Below are 27,994 nucleotides of genomic sequence, written 5' to 3'. Positions count from 1 at the left end.
TAATTTAACTACCTAAAACTTCTTTTCATATGGCATTTTGATCAGATCAATAGTTTTCAAGTTATGATTTAAAAAAAATAATCCATTTTTTATACGCCCTTTTCAAAAGTTACTCTGGAGGAAAAAATCATATTTAAATGAAAAATGCAACCATTAGTAGCAGCGAACACGTGAGAAATGTTTCATTCAAATCGGAAACACTCATGTCCAACCGGTTTGCGTTTTGGGCTGGAAATGCTCATCATAAACAAATCGTATATATGCGAGTAATTGCCATGTATACCGGATATTCTAGGTTCTCCAAATCGTCCTGGAGTTCAGTTGATTTGTTTTACTATATCAACCAAGACCGCAATACGTCCAAATAGATTCAAAGTGTTTATGTGGATTGTACCCGACCTATTGCTAGGTATACAAGATGTTATAGGTTCTGAAATCATTCTGGAGATCAGATTATTTTTCTACTAGATCAGCCAAGACTAAATCAATATCTGTAGTATCGAAATATGTCCAAACAAATTTGCAGTGTCTATGTAGATCATGCCAACCTACTTCCGTGTATGCCAAAAGTTCTAGGATTTACAAATCGATATTTCGATACTGCAGATATTATCCTAGTATTTGTTGATCTAGTGAAACAAATCATCTGAACTGCAGGACGATTTGGAGAATCTGGATAATCTGGTAAATGTGGAAATAATTAAAAATTATCCATATAAACAATATGAATCTGTTTGGACATATTTCGATCCTACAGACTTGATCCCAGTCATGGTTGATCTAGTAGAATAAATCATCTGAACTCCAGAACGATTTGAAGAACTTAAAACATCTGGTATACATGACAATAGTTCATGCATGATCCACATAGACACTGTGCATCTGTCTGGAAATATTTCGATACTAAAGACATTGTCCCAATCTCGGTTGATTTAGTAGATCAAATTATCTGAACTCCAGGACGATTTGAAGAACCTAGAACATCTGGATTACTCGGAAATAGATCATGCATTATCCACATAGACACTTTGAATCTGATTGGACATTTTTCGATACTACAGACATTATTGCAGTCTTGGTTGATCTAGTAGAACAAATCAACTGATGTCCTGGACGATTTGGAAAACCTATAATTTACGGTACACACAGTAATGTATCGTGCATGATCCACAAAGTCACATATATACGATTCGGTATCTGTGTAAATACAGAACCGCGACCAACAAGTGTGACTTATGAAACCCTGGTAATTTCTCGATTATGTGCAGGATTTTTGGTTTGAATCGGTAAAAAATTGAGAAAACTAGAGTCAAAGTAACCATAACATTTAGGACAGCAAAATACGTCAGGTTAATTTTCAAGAAAATTTGCATTTCAAATTAAAATGCATTATTTTTTTTAAATAATGTTTCATCAACTCTAAGCCGGAATTATTCAATAGAATCTGAAAATGTAAGGGTGTTATATTATGTTCAGAATTTATACTATACATAAATAACTGAAGATGATACATTGTAATTTTTTTATTTTATTTTTTCAAAGGTTACAAACGATACTCCCTTAGCTCAGTCGGTAAAGGCGCAACTACAACGCAAGTCCATGCTGGAGGCGACTGAGTTCGTTTACCGTCCGGACTATTAATTTTTCGGGTTGGAAAAGTTCTCTACTTCCTTGGGCATAGGATGGTACAGTAGACTGATGCAAAATTTGACTTTTTTGCTCCTCAGTGCTTAAATGGTTTCAAATTGGGTCCTGATTAGCCTCCCAAAGCAACAACTCATTTGGTTAGAAACAGACTTCGCACAAGCCATTTGAAGTTTACATGTAAATTACTATGGGAAATCTCAACTTTTTGTTCATTGCTTTCTAGTCATTTTCCATATTGCGCTGCGAAACAGTTCGATAGCCATTCTTATAGAAAGTTTTCTAGTTACAACTTTGCTTGCGTTTCTATGTAAAACGAGACAGAAGAAGTTATTAATTATTTAAGAGATTGGTAAACTTATGACATGATCAAGCAGTTGCTCTGTAGGCAACACTGTATTTTGCTACTATAGCCACGATTTTTGTGTCCATTCAACGCCCCAGAAACACCAATGTTGCCTGCTTAACAGTTGATTGAGCATGATCAGAAGCCATCAGCGCATTGAACCATTAATAACTGTCGATCCTTGCATTTAATCAAAAAGTGGTCTTGAGCAAAGTTGTAGCTGGGAAAATTTCGAACAAGTACAGTTGAAAGCTTTTAAAGCAGACCGATATGGTGAATTATTAGATAGACATGAACAAAAAGCTTGGTTTTACCATAGTAATTCCCATACAAACTTCAAATCGTTTGTGCCATCTCAGTTTCTCACCAAATGGGTTCAAATTTTGAGAGGTCAGTCAGGATCCGATTTGGAATCGTTTAAGTATTGTAGAGCGAAAATTTCAAATTTTGCATCACTCTAATGGTACAGGCATAGAAAGCTCTCAATTAAAATGTGAAAGTACTTCAAAGAACACTTAGTTGAGAACAGGCAAAAATCTAATATGCTATAAGCAATAAGCTTGAAATGCCATGTAGTAGTATACAAATGGTATTTTTAGGCAAGGAAAACAGTTTTTTGTTGGTGTTTAATATTGAAGTCGCGCATTTCATCGGAGAAATTGCGGATTTCACGGATCAAATTTAGAAAATCTTGTAACAGCCCTGCATTTCTCTAAATAAAATTTCCTGAGTTGTCTAGATTTTTGCAGAAATTTTCGGATACTCCATGTTTATAAGAAAACTGTTGATAAATATGTTATTTTTGGCAAAACAACAACTGTATTTTCACAAAGGATTTCAAGACATGGCAATCAGTTTTAAGATATCCGCTTTACAATCATAACTATTACAAGTTTAACATTTATTTGAGTCTAAGATCTCATAAAATATAAAAAGTTTGAATTCCAACTCCAAGATCTAGAAACTTTTCCAAGTGTGAAAATCTTTTTTTTTTATATTTTTTGATGTAAAAGTTTACCGTCAAAGTTTTTTTTGTTTTACCCGTCAATTTGATCAAGATGAAAGTTCAATTCAGCTATATCAATTCTACCGTTACAATCGTTAACGAAGCAGTTATATGTAATAAACATATTCAGAACTGCCACTCTCTGTCTGTCGTTTATTCCTAATAGGGCAGGTCTTAGCAAGTCTTCGAACTCGAGTCGCCTCCATCCACCCAAGATGACTGCTATTCTCTGCTGAAGAACCGTCCAAGCCGGGCCGACGCGAGCACAAGCGCAAAATTTGTGGGAGAGAGTTTCTGCTGTACGGTTGCCACAATGCGTACAGTTTTCGTCATCTACTCGCCGCATCACGAAAAGCAGTTTGCGGTGCTCTATCTTCTCGTTCACCAACAAGTAAAGCTTCGTTCTCTACGCTGAAGTAAGCTGCCTCGATGCAATGTTTCGCCATGTGCGTGACCAGTCACTTGCGGGACTGCTACGTTCCACCCTTGGTAGCTCAGTTTGCTGGACGAAGTGCTGGTGAATTTGGTGGGGAATTTGGGATAAGTTTGATAGGATTTGTCTAAGGTCCGGAAGATCTTCGGCTGGGAGGGGATTATCGTGGAAAATAAGGGATCTATAAAACGGAAGGGATTCGATCTCTTGTAGGTGTCGGTTGATTGCGAGTGACTTACATTTCAGAGCTGGTAGTTGCAGCTTCAGGCCTCCATTCTCCCTACTGCGTGCCAGCTGCATCATTGGGACACGGGCGACAGTCCCTCTCCAGAGGAACGTACCCATTGCTGATGTTATTTTTGCCGTATGCACTCCCAACGGCGGTAGTATGGACGTGAGGTACCATATCCTGGACGTTCCGAACGTGTTGAGCATGATGAACCTTTGGTGCAGCGTCAGCGTGCGCAGAGAATGCAGCCACATTTGTTGCGCGAACTTCCCCGCTAGCGCATTCCAGTTCATCGTTGTCATCAGTCGTATTGAATTTGCGAAAACAACACCCAGAATGTTAACTACATTGACTGTTTGTAGCTACTGAGTGTTGATTGTGTTGCCTTCGCAAAGCCCAACATCGACGGCAACAGTTTTCCGCAAATTTAATTTTGCCCCAGCAGCTCTCTCGAAACGAGTGGACAGCCTATTTATTTCATCGATTTACCTGGTCGATGTGACGATCCCACTGATGTCGTCCGCATACGCCACCAGCAGATCTTCCCGCACACTCTTTCGAGTCTGCACACTAGTGGATGTAGGTAGAGAACGAAGAGGCGCATGGATAGCGGATCCCCTTGCCGTACAGAGCGTTGAATTTCGAACGGACGAGAAAGGTGCCCATTGATCAACAGCCGAGAAGTGGACCGGCTGGCGATTCGCGAGAGTAGAGCGATGAGATCCTAGTTGAAGCCGAGCGAGCCCATGGTTTCGAAGAGAAAAGTGTGCCGACCCGATCGAAAGCGTGAGCGAGATCATAGCTGATTAGCTTCCCGGCACGGCGGTGGTGGCGGAGATGTGCTATCCGATCCTTGAGAGCAAGAGTGGCTTGAAAGATATTGTGCTCTGAGTTGGAGCATTTCTGCCCATCGCTTAAGACGTGGTGCTCCCTCATCACTTGCTCGAGTCTGGTTTGAGAATGCGGGAGAAGACCTTGTAGTCACTGTTGAGCAGCGACTTCTTAACCAGCACGATGATGCCATCGACAAACGCTGGAGGAAGATTACCGCTGAGTGCCTCATTCAGCAACAGATTCAACTCTCGGTGGATGACGTCGAACATGCGATGGTAGAACTCTCTCGGAATACCATCGCAGCCGGGAGATTTGCGTGGGGCACTCGCTGTTATGGCAGACCAGATTTCTGCCGTCGTGATGTCGTCCGTGCAGGCTTCATTTGATGGGTCGTTGGGTGGGATAACACTATTGCAGACGAAACTGTTCTCATTCTCTTCTATTTATCCTAAGAGATCAGTTTCAACAAATCTAGCTCCGTTCATTTCTTTATGTCTTCGGAGTATGGAAGCTGGAGCGCAGGTGGACGTTGTATATACAGATCCTAAGGCTGCATTCGACCGGGTTGACCACTCCATACTGCTAGCTAAACTTGAAAAACTCGGTCTATTCTCGGGTTTAACTCGTTGGTTCAAGTCCTATCTGACCAATCGGGAACTTTGTGTTAGAATCGGATCAGAGCAATCGGACTATTTTACAAACAGCTCCGGTATTCCTCAAGGTAGCAACTTGGGACCATTGCTATTCTTGATTTTTGTGAATGAGGCCGGAGCGTCCCAACTGGTTGCCGATCCTTCTACGAGACTGATGTGAAGATCTATGTGATTGTTCGTAGCTTCGCCGATTGCTTGCGGCTTCAGCACCTAATCGATACTTTCGAAGAGTAGTGCTCAAGAAACTATCTCACGTTGAATGTACAAAATGTAATATTATCTCATTTCATCGCAAGCTGAAACCAGTGGCATTCAACTATACGATAAATCACCAACTTCTGCAACGTGTGGACAATGTTCGTGACCTAGGAATCACGCTGGACTGCGCCTTAACATTCAAGCTTCATTACTCGGGCATCGTTGCGAAAGCTAACAGGCAACTCGGGTTCATTTTCAAGATTGCTGACGAGTTTCGCGATCCTGCCTGTCTAAAAGCTCTATACTGCTCTCTAGTGCGATCGATCTTGGAATTCAGCTCGGTAGTATGGTGCCCGTATCAAGCAGTTTGGATAGCGAGGATTGAATCTGTTCAAAGGAAATTTGTACGGTATGCCTTTCGTCACCTTCCTTGGAATGACCCTGTGAACCTTCCGCCGTACCAAGATCGTTGTCAACTCCTGGGTCTTGAAACACTAAAACATAGGCGGACGATTACTCAGGCCGTGTTCGCAGCGAAAGTACTTATTGGTGATATCGACTCTCCAGGAATCTTGGCTGAATTCCAAATCTACGCACCCGAACGAGTTCTTCGGTCGAGGAGTTTCCTGCATCTTGGACCTCGTGCTGCGAACTACAGCTTCCATGACCCAATACGGTTCATGTGTGAGCGTTTCAACGAGTTTTACGAGTTTTTCGGCTTTTTCGACTTTAACTGTGCAGCGGAAACCTTTCGTCACCGTATTCAACGCAGACTCCTGAGAAGGTGAGTAGCTGTCCATTTAATTTACACGTGAAGGATTGTGCCACCTGTTTATTTTTTGTTTCCGGTTCAACTGCCTGACGAGGACTTCTACCTGTTTCACAGACAACTCTATGCCATAGGAGGATAACTTTTTTTATGCTATAGACTTGATTAATGTTCGTTGTAATTGTATTGTATTATTGTGATTCATGTATTTCGAAAAGATATGGGGTTTTTACGCCTTTTCTAGGCTTTTCCCCATCAGGTTTCATTTAGACACGTTAAGTCCGATGAAGAAAAATAAATTAAATAAATAAATAAATAGCTATATTAAAATTGCCTCCTCCGAGTACAGCGTCGAGAAGTAGTCCGTCATGTGCGTCTCGATCGCTCATGACTCTGATACTGTTTCGTCTTGCTCTGTCTGCAGCTGCGTGATGACGGTTCTCTTCCTTCACCTCTCCCCCAATTGGAATATTGACATGGGTTCTCAGAACTAGAAGAATGAAGTCTCAGCCATTTGATTAATTTCAAATTCACAACCTCAAATTTCAAAGTATGGCATTTCAAATATTTTTGCTAGTTTTGGAACTGGAAAACTTCTCACGTTCCCTAATATTTCCCGTAATCCCCCCTTTATAACCAGAATATTTAATTTTAAATAAAACACCCTGAATCTTGAAGATTTATCTTAATCCAAGATCATACAATTTTCTAAGCATTAATCTATCAAAATCTAAGCCTCAGAATTTTCATTTTTCAGGATCTCCAAATTGTATATGACAAAAATAAATTTGCTTATAATTTCCTCCATGGTACTCTTGAAAATCTTATGCAGAACACTCTTTAAGTTCACACAGGATTTCGCCGAAATATACTTCTGAATAAAATCACTTGGAGTTCTCCTCAGCACTTAATATTCTTCTGAATTTCACACGGAATAATCATAGGAATTCGTTGGTCGTTCTGCTCAGAGTTCCCATTAATTCTTCGAAATGCTCCTTATAATTTCCTTGAAACTTTCTTTTGAATTTTCAAACCAAAATATCACCAAAATATCCTTGGAATACTCCTCACAATTGTTTTGAAATTTTCCTCAAAATTTAGTTGAAACTATCCTCGGAATTCAGAACTCAATTCCCCTGGAATGTTCTTTGGATTTGCCTCAAATTTTTGGTTTCTGAGTGTCACAATCAGCAATTTTCCGATTCGTAAACGTTCACTCAGAGTGAGCGCTCACGAATCATAAAATCGCTTATTGCGACACTTAAAAAAATATTGACAGGTTTTATGTATCAAATGCATACTTTACAACCTTTTCTTGTAAATTACAAGTACCACATTTCATTATAACATCTAATCGTTTCATAATTCTGAAAAACATTTTTTTAGGAAGTGAGTGGAAGCAAGACTGAGCTCTCCCGGATTTGCGTTCTGTACTCAATGGCGGTGAGGATGATTTGCTTGTGGACGGCAAGCTTGTTTTTAACGGAAAGGGTGGACTATCTGTTGATAAGAGGAAAGAGCAACCTAATCAAGATGTTGCACTTGGTGGATGTTTTGTCCACATGGGAACGGAACAGTAACTTGCTATCAAGGTAGGTGAGACCAAGGTAGACGTCTTCACTCAACCATTCATCTTCAAGCTTTTGACAGAACATCCAGGCCTACTTGGAGTTTTCTCGTCAGAGTACGGATCATTCGACCCTTATAGATGATGGCCGTATCGTCCGCAAACATTGACAAAATACCACCACCCGGAAGGGAGGAACATCAGACTTGAAGACGTTGAAAAGGATAGGACCAAGGAGGCTACCCTGGGTAACCCCAGCATCAACGTTGAACGTTTCGGAAGGTGAATTGTTCATGAAGACCTGGAATGATCTGCCACTAGGCCAGCTCAGCCCAAATAAGACGATTAACTAGAGAGTCGTAGGAAAAGTGATCATTTTTTAGTCGATTTTCATCGGAATAAATCTGACCAAACGGATAAAACGACGATTATTTTGATTTTATTCTAAAAAACATGTTACTTAAAGATGGCATAAAACAAAATTCTTCAGAAATTCATAAGAATATTGTAACTAACGGCTAGCTAGCACACCTCTTTTCACGCCTCTCAAGGTCGGCACACCGTAGCTAGGGAAAACTCACTTTTTTTTACCTTTTGTTCTCAACCTGTAATCAAGTTCAGTGCATGCAAGTAATGAACGCGACTCAAAATTTAAAGGTCTAGGTTGAATTCAAGTGGGTTTTATTCTAACCAGAAGGGTTTCCGAAAGAAGGTAAAACTTTGACTCACTCTTCTGCTGTCGCTGCTGCTCTCGATGAACCGAGGCCAAATTCTTTGACCTTTACTTCGGCGGATTCCAGCTCCAATGCCGGACGGGAATTTCAGTACCTTTTGCCGAAACGGGTGTTCTAGCACTGCTTGCCAGAAATGATGGGTATCATAGACAGACCCGTGGAAGGAACCAGAGACTCCGTATGTCTGATTCTACGCTGTAATTGGTGAAGCGTGAAAGAGGGCCGTATGGTGACGGACGGACCCTTTTCGGATCTCTGGGAAGCACTTATCACTGAACACTTAGATCTAGTGAGCACGAAGCTCCTTTGAAATCAACCACTAGCCCGTCCTGCTAACGTGCGAGTCGAAACTCCTATACGATTAGCACTATACCACTGCGAGACTATCTCCTTAACTTTTAGCAATACTTTTTAGAAAAACTTTTGGTACAAATAACCGAACTTCACTTGTTGCTTTCCCAGGAAAAAAAGAGACTCGATCCTAGTAGTAGTAAAATTTACGTTTATTTTCTGTTTTTTATGTTTCAACATTTGGTTTAACAGTTCAATTGATTAGCCTTTGGCTCTTCATCTTCGTTCTAGTTAATTGGTTATTCTAATAAGATGATTGCGTTTAGCGCTAATGTTTTAGTTTGAATTAAAAAAATTGATAACCTACCTACTGAGGCTCGAACCTTGAGGAAACTGGGCTTATATAGCTCAGTGGGCGCAGATTCAAAATCGGATAATCATCACCCTACCCTACCTACGATCACATGATGCACGAATCGCGCTATCGGGAATTGCTGTAGAGTAGCGTATATTGCCATTTTGACGGCACATCCCTTATTTTTGTCATCATGCTCGTGTTTTTAGAAAATTTAATTATTGTTGCCATATTTCATTTAATAATAAAAGGGTTTTGATGCGAATCATTGTCATGATTCAAAAATTTGAATTTCTATTACTTGATAATTAGTTTAGCAACCCTTCCATCTATTATCCTTTTACCTTCTTCATATTTTTCTGCCATGGTTTATGGAAGGGGTGACGTGCAAATTACTGATGGTGGCGCCTAACGAACTTCTCTGGTCGCACAACACGTTTCCCAATCTAATTACGGTAAAATCAACACTGGCTGTAACAAAATTTCCATTTTTTGGGCACATCATCAGCGCCAGAAAAACAGAGTAGCAAAAACAGCAACAAACAATTCAACAACTCACCTACCAGCGATCCTCAAGTTCTGCCAGCAGCCAGCGTGGGTTGCATTCTGAAGACGAAAAAACCAACTTTCCGCCAAAGTAGAAAAACAATCAAAGGGTTTTCCTACTTTGTGCCGATTTCTCACCCTCATCTCATTAGGAATTTGAAGGAACTTCTCGCTTGCCTATTCTTCCTGTTGCACGGCGGTTCTGGTGCACGGAGTCACAAAGTTTCCTTCCGAAAATCTAATTATCTGAAATAAATTAAAGAAAAACATCTTGCGAGCAGATTTTGGCTCTACCTACATACCTCTTTGTTGTGCTGCTGATGGGATTGCTTCTTCCACTTCTGCTTCGGTGCCGGTATACAGCTCACTTTTTCTCTGATGAACTGTGCATAATTTAAAAGTATACGATGCAAGGCGATTCTCTACCTATATGTATAGCTGACCTTCTTGGTTTGCTAGGAGCAAAGCCAGTGGTCACATCGGGAGGTCCAAACGAAGCTACGAGCACATGAAACATATGTTTCATATTTTTAAAGATACTTACATATGACTTTCGAGCGGAACAAGGCCATTTGAGGGTTTGTTTACATTATTTAGTTTATAAATAAACCAGTTTTCAATGTTTGGGATCAAATCATAAAATATATTTCATTATGAAATCAAAACAATGTGAAAACTCAGATCTATTCCAAATAAAAAAAAACACTCACACATAAATTACGTTCGGATGCTTCGGATTAAGGTTTTGAAAAAAAAACTGTTCACAACTAACGCTAAACATCAAGTGAGCTTTATTCAATTTTGGCAATTATAAAAATGTTTCTACCTGGTAATCCGTAAGAGCCCGGGACGAACTTTTTATTTTCAAAAGTTTGGGTCCCAGATATGCCATGGCTGATAAAATTGATTTTTTTTAACATCAACTGTTGGGTGGTACTCCCCCCGGCCTATCCCTCTTTGTTATATATTCTAGAATGTGCTGGTACGGGGGTGTTTTTCAATCTTTATCATATATCTTTCTTATTATTGCGACAACATATTTTTTTTCATGAAACTCCCGGAAATGATAGCGAACAGTCATTGGACCACATGCGTACACGGGAAAAAATCCGATTCTATTTTTTCATGAATAAAAAATCATGGAATAAAAAAACTTGCCATCCCATAAAATCATAACAATGATTCATGATTTCGTTATGGAAATTCATGATTTCATAATGCAGTGGAATCATGACCGCTTCAAACGTTACCTGGAAAACCGTGTTCACCGCACTACATAGGTTTCTCTTGTACGCCTTTTTCCTTCTATCTGTATGGTGGCTGGTATGTTGGGTTATATGATGGGGCCGTTGGTAACTTATATATGAAAGCATGAACTATTTCGAAATGAAACAAACGGTTATAACAGCGATCCTGGTGCATGATTTACCTCAAATCACATGAGAATTCATCTTTCACCTCACATCCTATGAGCAATTCTGGAATTTCTATTAGTAAGATAGGTCAGATCTCACCATCCCATACACAATATTTGTTTATGTTATTTATTTCGATGTTTCAAATGTTGACAAGCTAAAATTTGTTTCACAACATTATCAATAATAAAATAACAAAGAACTGTAGACTTTGTCTCTCTTTATTAGTTTTTGTTTGTCTTGTCCTCCCGATTCGATGAGTCTTATCGTCGCCCATAGCCGGTCGAACTCCAGACGAATCTAGAACCGCATTACCGTTCATACAGGCGAAAACGTTCTGATGAAACAAGGAAACCCCACAACAAGCTCCTCCCCTGATCCTAACATTCAACAATTACATAGACATAGTAGACAAAGAAATAAGAGAATTTTGTTACAAATAATGAACAATGAATTATCGGCTCCATAAAGCTAAAGCAATTGAGCCTCCCAAATAAAAAATGAGAATTTTTTAAGTCAAAAAATGAAGCTAGTAAAAAAATTTTTTTTCAACGAGTTCAGTATTTTTTTTATTAAAAACATTATGTTTATTCTTCAAAAAAACGTCAATGAATATTGGAGAAGGGGCCCAACTTAGTCGCGATGCTCTCAAGAGCGCTGGACGGTATTGAAATCATTCTAATTTTTTATTGAACACCCATTAAATAAAAAAAGAACTGTAGATCACTAATTCTTCCAAGATTCGATGCAATCCAGAGGGGGGTGGCCGAATTACCCTATGGCCGCGATACCCTGTTTTCCCTTACCAAAACGATGGACACAGAATGAATGAACCGGAGTCCCAGACAAGTTCAGAATTGTCTACGGAATAATAATTTCTGTATGCAAACAAACATGATTGGAATCGAGTGTCTAGATTTGCACCTTTTGGTTCATTTATGTATGACCTTGATTATGCGTTCGCGTGGAGTGCGATCTTTTGTGAGTACCAGTAAAACAAAGGGATAAGCTAGAAGAGCGTTATCAGTGATTGCGGTGGTTCAAGGAAAACTAAATAAAGCATTTCCGAAAACATGACGCTACAAATTGACTAGGCCATTCGGGTAAGATCTTGTCATTTAACTATTTATATTACATTTTTTGGTCGGTAAATGCTGGGTAATGCGCAATACAGATCCCATCGAGATCACTAGCCTCTTCCCAACAACTCCTATCCCTACCTCCCCGTGGTACCGGCTGGAAACTGTGAGCAATCTTAGGGAAGATCGGGTAACCATCGGGGGGTTTGCTTCGGCAAGCCTGAGCGTCTGTTCTTCAGGAGGAGCGGCTCACCACAGCGTCTGTTCCCCATGATCTACGTCCGAGTGCCAGTGAAGGACTCTAATACAACTGTGCACCCTGGTCCTCCGGAAAGTTAGGGGGTTGGTGTCAGGCCCTGCGAGCCAGTCGTAATTGGAAACTCGGCACGTGGAACTGTCAATCTCTCAATTTCATCGGGAGCACCCGAATACTGAAGGACCGCGGATTCGGCATCGTAGCGCTGCAGGTGGTGTGTTGGACAGGATCCATGGTGCGAACGTTTAGAGGTAATCATACCATCTACCAGAGCTGCGGCAACACACGCGAGCAGGGCACTGCTTTCATCGTGATGGGCGAAATGCAGAAGTGCGTGATCGGTTGGTGGCCGATCGACGAAAGAACGTGCAGGTTGAGGATCAAGGGCCGATTCTTTAACTTTAGCATAATCAACGTGCACAGCCTTTGGTCCAGAAGCACTGATGATGACAAGAACGCATTTTACGCGCAGTTCGACCGCGAGTACAATCGCTGCCCAAGCCACGACGTCAAGATCATCATAGGAGACCTAAACGCTCAGGTAGACCAGGAGGAGGAATTCAGACCGACGATTGGAAAGTTCAGTGCCCTAACGGCGCCGGTGGTGTAGTGGTAAGCGTGATTACCTCTCACCCCAGCAGACCTGGGTTCAATCCCAGTCGGCGCCGCCGGGATGTTTTGAGGCATAACATCTCTGATCACGTCTTCCTTCGGATGGGAAGCAAAGCCGTTGGTCCCCGGTTCATGAGTTGATGGGTCGATAGGTAGGGTCCAGGTGTGGGAGCTGCCTTCCTGACACGTCGGAAGCATTGGTGCTCAGCACGGAAAACAAGATCGACGAAAAAACAAACCAAAGGAAAAAAAAAAAAGTTCAGTGCCCACCAGCTGAACGGGAACGTCCTACGACTCATCGATTTCGCCGCCTCTAAGAACATGACCATACGTAGCTCCTTTTTCCAACACAGCCTCCTCGTTACACCTACCTGGAGATAACCACAGCAGACGGAATCGCAAATCGACCACGTTCTGATTGATGGACGGCACTTCTCCGACATTATCAACGTCAGGACCTATCGTGGCGCTGTGCAGCAGAGTACGGAACTGACTCAACTCCCACGCTGAAGGAAGTTAAGGATGCCATTCAGCAGCTCAAAAACAACAAAGCAGCTGGTAAGGATGGTATCGCAGCCGAACTCATCAAGATGGGCCCAGAAAAGTTGGCCACCTGCCTGCACCGGATGATAGTCAGGATCTGGGAAACAGCACAGCTACCGGAGGAGTGGAAGGAGAGGGATAATCTGCCCCATTCACAAGAAAGGTGACCATTTGGAATGTAAGAACTTCAGAGCGATCACCATTTTGAATGCCGCCTACCAAGTGCTATCCCAGATCATCTTCTGTCGTCTATCACCTAAAATGACCCAGTTCGTGGGAAGTTATCAAGCCGGCTTCATCGACGGCCGATCAACAACGGACCAGATCTTCACCGTACGGCAAATCCTCCAGAAATGCCGCGAATGCCAGGTCCCAACGCATCATTTGTTCATCGACTTTAAGGCGGCATACGACAGTATCGACCGCACAGAGCTATGGAAAATCATGGACGAGAACGGCTTTCCTGGGAAGCTGATCAGACTGATCAAAGCAACGATGGACGGTGTGCAAAACTGCGTAAGGGTTTCCGGTGAACTATCCAGTGCATTCGAATGTCGCCGGGGCCTGCAACAAGGTGACGGACTGTCATGCCTACTCTTCAACATCGCTCTAGAAGGTGTAATGTGACGAGCCGGGCTCAACAGCCGGGGTACGATTTTCACGAAATCCGGTCAATTTGTGTGCTTTGCGGACGACATGGACATTATCGCAAGAACGTTTGGAACGGTGGTAGAACTATACACCCGTCTGAAACACGAAGCAGCAAAGGTCGGACTGGTGGCGGAACCGAACATGACAGGATTCGTCTAGGAAGTAATGTCACGATAAACTTTCGAGGTAGTGGAGGAATTCGTTTACCTTGGATCCTTAATGACGGCTGAAATACGAAGGCGCATCATCAGTGGAAGTCGTGCCTACTACGGGCTCCAGAAGAAACTACGGTCAAAAAAGATTCACCCCCGCACCAAATGTACCATGTAAAGAACGTTAATAAGACCGGTGGTTCTCTATGGCCACGAGGCATGGACTATTCTCGAAGAGGACCTGCAAGCACTCGGAGTTTTCGAACGACGTGTGCTAAGGACGATCTTCGGCGGTGTGCAGGAGAACGGTGATTGGCGGCGAAGAATGAACCACGAGCTCACTGCACTCTACGGTGAACCCAGCATCCAGAAGGTGGCCAAAGCCGGAAGGATGCGGTGGGCAGGGCATGTTGCAAGAATGCCGGACAACAACCCTGCAAAGTTGGTGTTCGCTACTGATCCGGTTGGCACAAGAAGGGGTGGAGCGCAGAGAGCACGATGGGCGGACCAGGAAGAGCGTGATCTAGCGAGCAATGGGCATGACCGAGGATGGAGAGCGGCAGCCGCAAACCGAGTATTGTGGCGTACTTTTGTTGATTATGTCTTATATTAAATGTGATGTACAAATAAATGTATGTATGTTATATTCCATTTTTATTAATGATTTATCAAATGCTCTTTATTGACGACTAGAGTTTCCTAATCATTCACCCTTCCACACAACTCTTCAGTGTTCACTCGGCTGTTGACAGAAGCAGACCACTCCTTATGTGTGTCACGCGATCGTCTGTTTACTCCCCTAGCAGCACACATGTCACTTAATAGTAGTTGTTACTTGTTTGCACCTTATTTCAGTCACAATCAAGTTGCAGCAACCTATTTTGATGGATGTGTGTTGCTTGGGTCGGGAGCAACCATTGTGTTGTCCTCCTCATTGTTCTTCATCAGCAGTTTTTTTCATTCTATGCGTCGTCGACTTTGGAAAGCAACCGTTTCGTGATGAGTGTGACCATGTTTTGCGTCCATTGCTGCAATGGAAGCGCTCTGACCTCCGTTGACGAATCTGCCATACAATGAAACTACTGGAAGCGGCTCTCGTTCTGGTGGAGTACCTTTTGACTATAGTTTTAAGATGTATTGTATAGTGAACAAGAATCTTCGGCTCTGTAAAGTTAATTCGGTTGAGCCTTATCAACTAAATTAATAAACAAAACAAAAATAACACAAATCGTCCCTTCCTGTGACATCTATGAAGGTAGTATGGGTTCCCTGCACATTCTTAAGTACATAGATGATGGATTAACTTTTCATCCCTTCCCCTGCGGTTGCAAGGATGTGGCCAGGTGTGTAATGCGATGCTTGTTAAGAAGATTTTATTTTTGTGTAGGGAATGTCACTAATCCCAAGTGTTTTTTTCTGCGTCAACACACGATATTTTCTGCAAAACGTATTAGTTGACCATTACATAGCCACCCACGATTTGTACAATCGCATATGATATGCTATGCTATGCTATGCAAACAAACAGTTTTTTTTTAATTTGTGCAGTGAAATCCGGAATACACATGATTGTCGCTGTTTTATATTTTAATGGGTCATGATTTATTCGATAGTGATTAGCGATATCAAAATATAATTTCGGCCATTTAAAGGCGAAACTTTCTATTTACATTCGTGGCACCCCGAAAAAAAAATCGCACTCGCATATTTCTTCGAAAATGTGCCGTCTTATTCCTCCCGGTGGAAGCACTTTTGGCAACGTTCCTTGGACATTACTTCCAAATGATCATTCGCAGCCAAGTGAGACAACGATATGTTGCCCACTAAATAGAACAAAACGGACTGCGATTGTAAGTGGGAGTGCCAAGAATATCCTCGAGGAAGCGGCACGGGTTAATCTTATAATTTTTAATAATGCTCATAACAAAACAAAATTGCCATCTCGTACATGCGATGACACCCCGCAAAAGACGTTTTCATTTCTAAGGCACCCCTTCCAACGCGCCCGCGGACCAGTCTCCGATGGCAATATCTGCACCATCAGAAGCGATGGGGTTTGCCATGTTTCTTCGCCGAAAAGAAACTTGTATTTAACTATTATTATTATTGTTATGATGGTCCATAAAGTGCCAAAATGTATATGTTTGCACTGGGTGGTACCGCTTTAGGATTTGATCCATCATCGCGAAGATTGCCATTGGCTCTGGTGGAAGCAGGGAGAAGGAAAGGGAGGGGAAATTTATTGCAATCGAATTGAGGCGCGCACAAATGTCGTCCTCGCTCTTCTCGGTTCTGTTGTATGATTCTGTCGTCATCTACTACTGCTGTTGCACATTTTTAGCAAAAATAGCCAACAACCGAACCAAGCAGAGATCCAATTTAATTAATTTCCTGGCAACTGGCAACAACGATGAAGACGATTTTATGTGCAATCACCCATATGGGCTTATCTTGTAATTAACCATCAACCGGAATGCACAGAGGGTCTATACGTACTTACGTAGGTCAAAGGCAGGAGATTCTTGGTCGTTCCACGTGCGGTAAGAGCAGCAATCGTAGCTTTCCAATTTACGCTTATCGTGGTTGACATTAAAAATAAACGTAACCTCAGGAAATTTCCCCACGCCATCGGTGTATAAGCAACTATGCAGCGCTGCGGTGTCATTTGAGATGCGAGATAAGAAAGAAAGTATAACTTTTTATTTTCATGGGTGATTCAGTGACAAATCCGAGAGGTTGGTGTCATCTGCAAGTTTTGATGAGTCACTCAAGTTTTAAACATAAGGTAGTAAGCGGTCATACTTGAGAATGTATCTGTGGTCCGAGCTACTAGACCTTGGTTTCTAGCGCTGCAACCCAAGCTGGGCCTCCGTACCTAAGTATCGACGAAGATACGCTAGCCAGAAGCATAAATCGCAAAACAATGGAATGAATTCACTTTTCGTATATTTTTGAGATGTTTTACTTAATGAATCACAGTTTAACACTCTATGGAGACCTTATTTCTGATGTAACTTGAAGGAATAATTATTTGCAATACCTCATGCCTTTGTATTCTGTACTTGCAGGAGTTATGGTTTGTCTATCATGTGGTGCATTTTACCGCAATGTTGTGGTGCGTTTTGGCGATTGTTGTCGTGCGTCTTGCCCCAATGCCCATGAATCAGGCATTTGCGCCGCTATCATTTTGGAACTGATTTATAAAATACCTTGAAAATCATAAAAAATCATCGTTTTGTAGTTTGAAATCACTCAATATTCGTAGAAAACATACTAATGCACCATGCATCATTACTTTCTCCTTTAGTTTAGCTTCCATGCGCCAGCAATTGGGTTCTTTAATTTTGAAAAAAAATATCGGTTTTTATATATCATCTGAAAGAGCTTCATTTTCTGAGCACAGCGATATTTTTTTCGAAACCACACACTTTCATCTCGATTTTTAAATCAAGATTTAAAGCAAAATAATAACTTCACTGTTTGACACTAAACTGACACACTGACAGCTCGCTCCCATACAAAGTGACACCGAGGGGCGCTTATGAGGCGATTTTTGCAAATGTAATCGTACTTATTAAAAATAGTTCCAGTGTACCAAAAGTGATGAAATTTTGGATTTGTGTTCCATTTTTAATGCAGATTACGAATATGCATTTACCTCAATACCCTTAAAGAACCCAAGTGACGGTTTTGCTTAAACGGTGCGTTTTGCACCATCCTACCCTACTGCTTCCACCTCTCAATCACACACATTCTGGTGGATAGAATTTCGATCTATCAAAAATCGGAACCAGTACAATTGTAGACCAACAATTTAAAAGGTACCATGTATCAACAAAACGTTGATTATTCTTTCCTCGCAAATCGATCGCAAATTACCAGCATCATCGGATAGGGGAAACTTTTCCCAACGCAAAGATGGTGTTAGTTAGATACGTTTGCGTTGCGTTGACGTAAATTTGACAGTTAGACAATAGATTTAGCTGTCACTTTGCCGCAACGCGTCCGATCCGGATCTAATGTGCGTGAGCCTTTAGCGTAGATGAGCCTTGAGTCACGAGAAAAGGTTTTCCGAAGTTTTGTTCACAATAGCTAATGTGCTCTTTTCTGTTGTTGGTCGTGATTTGCTCGATTGGTTCCGCTATTGGACAGCTCAATTGGTTTCCGAGATTCTATCCGCCAGACTTTGAATATAGCGACTATACATCACACTCGTTCGCATAGGCGTAGCCGGAGGGAGGCATGGGGGGAAACTGCCCCCTAAACTCAGCAACACAAAGGCTTTCGGTTAAATGGCATTCGGCCAAATTTTTCATAGCAAATTATTTTTTCACCCCTCCCTAGCTTGAAACCTGGCTACGCCCTTGCTCGTTTGTGAGGAGGTTACCGTCCAAGTCCTTGCACATATCGGCTTGCGGTAAGCGTGACTGCTTTCAATCCCAGTCGAGGTCGGTGGGATTTTTCTGAGGCATAAAAATCTCTGGTCACCATTGGTTCCGACCTATGTGTATTGAATGGGTGCGATATCCTACGCAGGTGTGGAAGCTATCTTCCTGCACATTCGATTGTCGTCAATGGATGGCAATCGATGTCCGTCGGGGCACTAGATTGCGGAACAGAGACCGACGATAAATAAAGGAAATAAGAAGAAGAAGAAGAAGAAGAAGCGGCACGTAGACTTTGCGCGAACTATTTAGCTTCTCATGGAATTTTCGTGTGTCGTTTACGCGGTACAGATTTTCCATCGCCTCGCGATTTCGGCCTTCCTGCTGACGCTTCTGCCTTCGAGTTTAGTCTATTCCGCGCTTGTTTATATCGCTCTACATTCAATCTCGTGCGGTGTTGCAGTATTCTGGCCCGTGCTGCATTCTTCTTATCTCCTAACAGTTTGCGTTCGCTGTCAATCCAGTGATTTTTTCGGTCCAGGATCGCAGTACCTAGTGCCGCTACAGCAGTACTACCTATAGTGGAACGGATGTCTCTCCAGCCATCTTCAAGAGTAGCTGCGCCAAGCGGAAGAACGTGGGGTAGTGCAGCTTCAGGCTGCTGCACGTAATCCAGCGCATCTCCAGCGTCCCATAATTGCTCAAGTTTGGGTGGTGGCGTTCGACTACAACGGGTGTTATGCACCGTCGATAGTTTTGAGCGCATGCATATTGCAACTAAGTAGTGGTCCGAATCTATGGTCGCACTGTGGTACGTGCGGACGTTGATAACGTTGGAGAAGAATTTCCCGTTGATTAGAATGTGATCGATTTGGTTTTCTCAGTGTTGGTCAGGTGATATCCAGGTGGCTTTGTGGATATCCTTGCGGGGAAAAAGGTACATTGGACTACCATACCACGGGAGGCTGAAAAGTTCACGCATCGTTGGCCATTGCCTCTATTTGGTCGGTACATTGCCTGAGCGTTCATGTCGCCGATGACGATTTTGACGTCCCGTTGCGAAAAGCCGTCGAACACCTACTCCAGCTGTGCATTAAACGCTTCTTTCTCATCGTCGGATCTCCCTTCGTGTGGGCAGTGTACGTTGATGATGCTGTAGTTGAAAAAAAGGCCCTTAACCGTGATCTAACGTGATCTAAAACCCATCATGCAACCCCTCAAATCATATGAGATTTAAAAAATATGATATAGTCTAGTCTAATTGAGCGTCCAGGACCATATTTGCTCCATCCGGGAATGTTTCGGGTATCCCAGGAGAAGTGGCCAGAATCTGACCTGAACTAAGATTCATCATGCGACACCTCAAATAACATGATAATTCTAAAATAAGATCAATGGTGAGTGTTCAGGATTACGTTTGCCTCTTCCAATAATTCGGTGGTTTCCCCCGGGAAACTGGCCAGAATCTGACTTGGACTAATCATGCGACAGATAAAGTCACAGGAGAATAAACAACTAAGATCATCGGTAGTGTTGGGAAGACGGCGAAACTCGACACCAAATTTTATGAATATATTCCGTATTGTTGGAAAAAATTATAAAATTCCTGCGAAAGGAACTCTTATAAACAATTTAAACATAGGGGAAATGGCTCTAATGTTGGCCTATGAATCTTACATTGGGCCCACTTAAAATCTGCTATTGATCAATTTTATCTAGATGAACGCGTCATTGGGACGGTACTAATGGATATTTTTTGGTTGCTATTGAAAATTTAGTCGATTGCTGAATTTTTGTATGGGCCCAAATTAGGGACACTTAGGCCGACATTACATAAATTTCCCCTTTTTGTCATTTTTGCCTCACTATCAGCGTTTCTAGTCTCGTAGTTTTCTCGTGCAACAATTGTTCTTGTACCCATTCCGTATCGAGCGCTGAGCCAGTTAACAGCATCCTGATCTCTTCATACGACACTCGTTTTTACCGCGTTTCCATCGCTATCGTTGTTGAAAAAAAGTGTTCAGGTGAATCGCGCACGGTTTTCGGAAGCAGCTATCGTAAGCTGAGTCTTACGTATAGACTGTTCACCTTTACCCCAGTGATCGATCATCATCAAATCATCACCATCATCATCGCACCATCTCCGTCAATAGCAGCAATAGTAGCAGCAGCAAACGGAATACCTAGCTGCACCGGCTGATAGGTTGTTTACACAACCGGCATAAGTATAGTACAATACATTTTGCAAGTCCATTGCCTCCCTATTGTAGTTTTGTTTTGCCTCGTGGCGCGTGGTTCTGTCTCTATCCCCTGGTAAGGGAGTATGGTTCATAGTAAGACAACTTGTTGCAACTAGATAAAAGTTTTTTTTTCGATTTTTTTTCGCCTTAATTTGCTTGTACGCCGTGCAAAAAATTTAATTACTAGTAATTAAAATTAATAAATTGGAGAAGGTTTTTATTTTTTTTTTCCTTCTTAAGCGATTGCGCACCGCTTTTGCGCAACACTTATGGCATCTTCCGATGCCAACGTTGCGCGAACCAGGTATTACCAACCACTTTCGAAAGGACCATGGGTTATCTTTTTTCGGCCTAAAAATAAACCCTTGAAAACTCTCGATATTTCGATGCTGCGTAAGTATCCGGGAATCTTGGTACATAAGGAGAGATTTAACAAACTGCGTGTAGAAGCACCGAATTATGATGTAGCAAATAAAATTGCTGATCACGAGTTGTTTAGTGTTGAGTACAACATCTACATCCCTTCTCGAGATGTGGAGATAGAAGGCGTGGTCTCCGACGCAAGTCTGTCTGTCGAGGACTTGAAACGTGCCTCGGGTTGTTTTAAAAACAGAAAAGTCACAAGCGAGCTTGTAAAGATACTGGATGTAAGGCAACTGCATTCAGTGTCTTTACAAGATGGCAAGAAAGTCTATCAGCATTCAGACTCGTTTCGGGTGACTTTCGCTGGTTCAGTTCTCCCTAACTTTGTCAAAGTTGATGGTGATTTTTTTCCGGTGCGGTTGTTTGTACAGAGGGTTTATAACTGTACCAACTGCAAAAGGCTAGGACACTCGGCCAGCCATTGCGGCAACAAAACTCGTTGTGGCAAATGTGGTGAAAACCACAAAGAGGATTCTTGCCACAAAGAATCAGTAAAATGCGCGTACTGTGGCGAGAATCCTCACCCCTTGCAGGAGTGCCCGATGTACAAGCAGCACTCCGATAAAGTGCAGCGTTCAATCTCAGGACGCTCCAAGCAGACATATGCTCAAATGGTGAAGGCTGCATCAGCCGTCCAAGATGCAAACCAATTTTCGATTTTGTCAGCTGAAGAATCGAACTCTGACTCATCCGATGAAGGTGATTCTACGGTGGTACACGCACTTTCAAAAATGGACGGATCCTCAAAAAGAAAATGCCCCTCCCCGAAAGTGCGCCGTAAGAAAACTAAAGTCACCTCCAGAAGATTGGCAAATTCCCAGGGTAATGGGGATGAAAAAACGAAACCGAAGGCTCCTGCTGAACCAATCCCTGGATGCAGCAGGAATTTTCCACCATTGCCCAAAAAAGATAAGAAAAATAATAAAGCTGCTCCTCAAACTTCTCAAAAGAAATCCAAGTCCGAACGAGGTTTGCTAGCTTTTTCGGACATTGTGGAATTCATATTAAATATGTTCAACATACAAGACGCTCTTAGAAGCTTAGTTTCTGCCTTGCTTCCAACATTAGAATCATATCTTAAGCAATTGACTGTTTCATGGCCTCTCCTTGCATCAATCATATCTTTCGATGGATAATTCGTCGAACGAGGTTGAAGATATGATCACTGTGCTACAGTGGAACTGCCGTAGTCTAGTGCCTAAACTAGACTCGTTCAAATTTTTACTTCACAATTCTGATTGTGATATATTTGCTCTCTGTGAAACATGGCTTTCTTTCGATGAAGAACTCAACTTCCACGATTTTAACATTATACGTCGGGATAGAGACGATTCTTATGGAGGAGTACTTTTAGGGATCAAAAAGTGCTACCCTTTCTACAAAATTTCCCTTCCTGCTCTATCAGGCGTCGAAATCGTCGCTTGCCAAATAAATGTGAAGAACAAAGACCTTTGCATAGCTTCAGTTTATGTTCCACCAAGAACCTCCATTAGCCGTAGTCAACTCTGGAATCTAGTTTCAATTCTTCCATCCCCAGTATTAATTCTGGGTGATATGAACTCCCATGGTACTGGGTGGGGCGATCTATATGATGACAATAGAGCGGCTATTTTTTACGATTTATGCGACGATTTCAACTTGACTATTTTGAACACTGGTGAAGCGACACGTATAGCAAAACCTCCGGCTCGAGAAAGCCGACTCGACCTATCTTTGTGTTCAAGATCGCTATCATTGGATTGTCAGTGGAAGGTTATCAATGATCCCCATGGTAGCGATCATTTGCCAATCATCATTTCAATTAAGTGTGCCCCTCACTCTGCAGAACCATCTCGAGTTCCATTTGATCTTACAAGCAACATAGATTGGCATAAATATGCAACGGCGGTGACAATCGGTGCCGAATCAATAGATACGCTTCCACCATTGGAAGAATCGATTCCTCGCCGATTTGATTTACAAAAGCTCACTGGCAGCACAAAAAAGAAAAGTTACAAGTGCGCACGTCAAAAGGAGACCAGCCACACCTGGATGGGAGGAAGAATGCACAAAATTGTATGTAGAAAAATCTGATGCTTTCAAAGCTTTTCGTAGACACAAAACCTCCACATACTTCGAGGAATATTCAAAGCTTGAGACAAAGCTGAAACAATTAGTCAAAGAAAAGAAACGCAGTTATTGGCGCAATTTCGTCGAGGGACTCTCACGAGAAACCTCAATGAACACCTTGTGGAGGGTGGCTCGGAACATGCGTAACCGCTCATCTTCTAATGAGAGTGAAGAATACTCCAACCGATGGATATTCGATTTCGCTAAAAAGGTCTGTCCGGACTCAGCTCCAGCACAACACATTCTTCGAGAAGCGTCTCCGAGCAGCAGCTCTCTGGATAGACCATTCACAATGCTGGAATTCTCTATGGCTCTTCTTTCATCGAACAACTCCTCACCGGGAAGCGATATGATGAAATTCAATCTTCTGAAAAATCTCCCAGATATCGCAAAAAGACGCTTGCTAGATTTATTCAATTCCTTGCTAGAAAACAACATTGTACCGCCTGAATGGAGACAGGTCAAAGTAATAGCCATTCGAAAACCTGGAAAACCAGCGTCTGACCATAACTCATACCGCCCGATTGCGATGCTTTCGTGCATTAGGAAATTGTTGGAGAAAATGATCCTTCGGAGACTCGATCAGTGGGTCGAAACAAATAACTTGCTATCAAATACACAGTTTGGGTTCCGCAAGAGTAAAGGAACAAACGATTGTCTAGCGCTGCTTTCCACAGATATTCAACTGGCCTTTGCGCACAAGGAGCAATTGGCTTCAGTATTCTTGGACATTAAGGGGGCTTTTGATTCAGTTTCCATTGAAATTCTGTCAGACAATCTGCACAGATGTGGACTTTCTGGAATTTTAAATAATTTCTTGTACAATTTGTTGTCAGAAAAGCAAATGAACTTTTCCCTTGGACAACTGACAACTTCCAGAATTAGCTACATGGGTCTGCCCCAAGGCTCATGTCTCAGCCCTCTTCTTTATAACTTTTATGTCAAAGATATCGACAACTGTTTGGCAGAACAATGCACGCTAAGACAACTTGCAGATGACGGTGTGGTTTCCATAAGAGGTCCACATGCCGTGGACTTGCAAGGACCATTGCAAAGTTCCTTAGACAACTTGTCTTCTTGGGCTAGGAATCTAGGGATCGAATTCTCGCCGCAGAAAACTGAACTGGTAGTGTTTACTCGAAAGCGGTACCCAGCCCAAATGTATCTTAATCTTTTGGGCAGAAACATTACTCAATCATTGTTTTTCAAGTACCTTGGGGTCTGGTTTGATTCAAAGTGCACTTGGAATACCCATATTACGTATTTGAAGCAAAAATGTCAGCAGAGGATCAACTTTCTCCGTTCAATTTGCGGAACATGGTGGGGTCCTCATCCGGGAGACCTCATAACGCTTTATAAAACAACTATTCTCTCTGTTCTAGAGTACGACTCTTTCTGCTTTCTCTCGGCAAGAAAAAGTCACCTAATAAAATTGGAACGAATTCAATATCGATGTCTGCGTATTGCTCTTGGCTGTATGCACTCAACGCATAACATGAGTCTCGAGGTTCTAGCAGGAGTAACACCCCTCCAGAACCGTTTCAGGGAGCTTTTTCTCAGAATACTAATCAAATGCGGAGTGATAAACACACTTATAATTGCAAATTTTGAAGAAATTCTTGGACTGAACACACAATCTCGATTTATGAAAATATACCACCACTACATATCGTCAGATATGTGACTTCCTTGTTACACTCCAGACCGTTCTCACTTCACCAATCGCAGTTCCTCAATTGAATATGATCTGACCATGAAACAAGTGATTAACGGGATTCCAGATCAACTTCGAACTATTATTATCCCGCGTATTTTTACTGAAAAGTACCAACACGTCAATTGCGTAAACAGATATTTTACAGACGGGTCTCGTCTCAGTGGATCCACTGGCTTCGGTGTCTTCAATGAAAACTCTAGCGCCTTCCGCAAACTCCAGGAACCTTGTTCCGTTTTTGTTGCTGAGCTGGCAGCAATCAACTTCGCATTGGGGATGATTTCCAACATGCCCGCAGACCATTACTTCATCTTCTCGGATAGTCTCAGTTCGATTGAAGCTATTCGATCGATGAAACAAAGTAGGCACCCATCTTATTTCCTTTCAAAGGTAAGGGAGCAGATGTGTGTGCTGGTCGAAAGATCATATATGATTACCTTTGTATGGGTCCTCTCACATTGCTCAATCCCAGGCAATGAGAAGGCGGACTCTCTCGCAAAGGTGGGCGCGCAGGAAGGCGAAATGTATGACAGGCAAATTTCACACGATGAATTTTACCATTTAGTGCGTCAGAGTACCCTTTCGAGTTGGCAAACCGATTGGGACAATGGAAATCTTGGACGGTGGTTACATTCAATTATTCCTAATGTTTCTTCGAGAGCGTGGTTTAAAGGCTTGAACTTAAGTCGTGACTTCATTCGCGTGATGAGTAGACTTATGTCCAACCACTACTCGCTAGATACTCATCTCAATAGAATAAACCTCGTAGACAGCAACATCTGTCGGTGTGGAAACGGTTACGATGACATCGATCACGCAGTTTGGCAATGTACGGATAATGACGCCGCCAGAAAGCGACTTTTGAATACCCTTGAGGCCCAAGGAAGACAACCCTATGTTCCTATCAGAGACGTGTTGGGAACTCGCGATATCTGCTATATGCAGTCGGTTTATGTGTTTCTTCAAATGTCTAGTATAAGAATTTAATTCCTTTGTCTTTTGTCTCTCTTTAATAGTTTTTTTTTGTCTTGTCCCCCCGTCTCGATGAGTCTCATCGTCGCCCACTGGTCACCATAGCCGGTCGAACTCCAGACGAAACTAGAACCGCACTACCATTCATACTGGCGACAACGTTCTGATGAGACAACGAAACCTTACCCCCAAACTCCTCCCCTGATCATATCCTTCGACAATGTACCTCTCTACCCTCGAGTAAGCCGCGAGTATTCGGCCCAACTCCTACTAGACATAGAATTAAGTGAATTTTGTTACAAACAAAGAACAATGAACTATCGGCTCCGTAAAGCTAACGCGATTGAGCCTCCCAAATAAACGAACTAGTTAAAAAAAAAACAATTGTTCTAATGTCCTACTTATTCTATATATCGGCCTGTAGTTTTACTTTTAACAGTACGACATTCCATTAACGTGGACTGTTCTCAGAGGTTTTCCTCCACGTTTTCGTCCAGACAAAGTAGAATATAGCATATAATTTTCCCTCTCATCTCTCATTACGTGACATCTCACCTAGATTTAGCTTTATCAAGAGGTACTAAGTTATCATATTGAGTGCAAGAATGGTCAGATCTCTCCTTAGGTGGATAATTTCAGGTTTTTCCAACTCTATTGTCGTACATGTCATTTTAATTAGAGGCACCATTTAGAAAAATTAGGCTAGAGTAAAAATGGCCAAATTCGCTCACAAATTTGAATGATAACCCATAGAGCATTTCCAGCCCAAAACGCAAACTGGTTGGACATGAGTGTTTCCCATTTGAATGAAACATTACTCATATGTTTGTAATTTTTTCTTCGCAGTAACTTTTGAAAAGGGTGTATTAAAAAAATTGATTATATTTTTTCAAAAAATCATAACACGAAAACTATTGATCTGACCAAGATGACATCTGAAAAGAAGTTGTAGGTAGTTAAATTATCTTTAAGGAAAAAATACATTGCAATAAAAAAAACTAAGTAAATTAATATTAAAAAACGTAAAACGTTGATTATCTCAAAACACCCCCCTTTTAGTAATAGGATAATAATTCATTTGAATTTTAAAGCATAATTTTCAATAAATTTTTATATAATATTGTTTTTCCTAAGTCCAGCCTTACTCAAGTTAATCCGATTTAATAATAATAGTAATAATAATTTTCAACATTGTATACCAGAGCTTTGAGTGTGTTGATTTATTTCCTTTTAATTCCGTTATAATTGCTCATCTTTTTTTCAGATAAGTGTATTTCGTCTACTACTTGCAGACTTCATCCGTGCCAAGTACTGTGGTGTAGAGTACTTGGCACTGATGAAGTCTGGAAGTAGTAGACGAAATACGTTTATCTGAAAAAAGATAAGCATTGATAACGTTATTAAAAAGAAAAAAACCAACACACTCAAAGCTCTTCATAAAGGGATTCCGTTAAGAGGTTCGACAAATTTAAAAGATTTTCAAATGTTAGCCGTGATGTCCAGCAGCTAGTTGTGTTTTCCATGATTGTATATTACAAAACAAACAATTCATTCTCAGATATCGTAGCTGTCAGACTTACCCATTTCTATTTAGACGCAGCGGAAAAAAAGAAGTTTATAAGTGAATACTCCCCAATACACCCAAATAATCAACAAACCCCCTAACGTGCCTATTTTCAGTCCTCTATTAGTTGTTTACCTGGGTAGAATTGTGTATTTCATAACATAGGTAAAAAATATAAACAGGTAAACTAATACTACATTAAACTTGTATTTTTTTTTTATATCTTTATTAAGGAGACTTTCAGCCGTTGGCTGGCTCGTCTCCGAAAAAACTT

The sequence above is a fragment of the Ochlerotatus camptorhynchus genome, unplaced genomic scaffold (genome assembly GCF_037179485.1).
Source record: "Ochlerotatus camptorhynchus isolate MF236.1 unplaced genomic scaffold, CSIRO-AGI_Acam_v1.1 ptg000626l, whole genome shotgun sequence".
NCBI classification, from domain to species: domain Eukaryota; kingdom Metazoa; phylum Arthropoda; class Insecta; order Diptera; family Culicidae; genus Ochlerotatus; species Ochlerotatus camptorhynchus.
The sequence above is the reverse complement of the archived record's forward strand: the minus strand, read 5'-3'. Positions refer to the sequence as shown.